Source organism: Dioscorea cayenensis, chromosome 17 (genome assembly GCF_009730915.1).
Source record: "Dioscorea cayenensis subsp. rotundata cultivar TDr96_F1 chromosome 17, TDr96_F1_v2_PseudoChromosome.rev07_lg8_w22 25.fasta, whole genome shotgun sequence".
Taxonomy (NCBI): domain Eukaryota; kingdom Viridiplantae; phylum Streptophyta; class Magnoliopsida; order Dioscoreales; family Dioscoreaceae; genus Dioscorea; species Dioscorea cayenensis.
Window position 1 is genome coordinate 5,080,498 of NC_052487.1, and position 1,044 is coordinate 5,081,541.

The 1,044-nt window shown below is 44.7% G+C and overlaps 1 non-coding gene across 1 annotated transcript; it reads left to right on the top strand.

The window, feature by feature from the left end:
• Nucleotides 1-414: 414 nt before the first annotated feature.
• On the top strand, nucleotides 415-521 carry LOC120281446. Its single transcript, XR_005542586.1, has one exon. It is a non-coding gene; the product is annotated as a small nucleolar RNA R71 (small nucleolar RNA).
• Nucleotides 522-1,044: the final 523 nt, after the last annotated feature.

Genomic DNA, 1,044 nt, shown 5'->3' on the forward strand with positions numbered 1-1,044 from the left:
GTATTGCTGTATGGATTTCCTTGATTCCTCATGGCATTACCCACAAAATCGACATTCTCAACCAGAGATGCATCACCAATAGAGATCGGGCAATCGGGGGGAGCCTGTCCTCCACCACATTTGGTGCAAATAGTCATTGCCGCCACTCTATTCAAAGTTAGGAGATCTAACTACTTACTCAATGATTCCACTTGAGACACCAATGAGGTTACTGCATCTATCTCATGGAGGCCGGCCACCTTTTTCTTCTCCCTGACATTCCATTGGTAGCTGTTTAACCCCATTTCTTCAATTAATTGATGGGCCTCACCGGGGGTCTTGCTACCTAAGGTACCTCTTGCTGCCAAATCCAAGAGTTGCCTTGTACTCAGATTTATACCATTGTAAAAGGTCTGAACAATCATCCACTCCGGGAATCCATATTGCGGGCACTTTCTCAGGAGCTCCTTGAACCTTTCCCACATCTCAAATTGAGACTCCAATTCCAACTGTACAAAGGACAAGATCTCATTCCTAAGCTTTACGGATTTTCTGAGAGGGAAATATCGGGCAAAAAAGGCTTCTACCATCTCCTCCCATGTGCTAATCAAGGCTCTAGGTAATGAGTGTAACCCCGACTTCGCTCTCCCCTTTAAAGAAAATGGGAAGGCTCTAAACTTGATGGCATCATCCGTAACCCCGTTTATCTTCAACATATCACACACCTCGAGAAAGTTCTCTATATGACTGTTCGGATCCTCATTGGCCAAACCATTGAACTGTGCAGATTGCTGCAACATGTGGATCAATGCCGGCTTTAGCTTGAAGTTCTGAGCTGTAATCGGGGGAGGCACAATGCTCGATTGTGTCCCCAATACTGAAGGTCTGGCATAATCGGATAATGTCCGCTGCTGCTCATTCTGTTATGCCATGTTTTTAGATTCTTCTACATCCAAATCAGCTAGATTAGACTATTCTTGCACAGGTTCTTTCCCTTTTCTTCTTAGTGAACGTTCAAGCTCGAGATCTCCTTCAATCAGTATTGAGGAGTTCCCTTGGGTCATA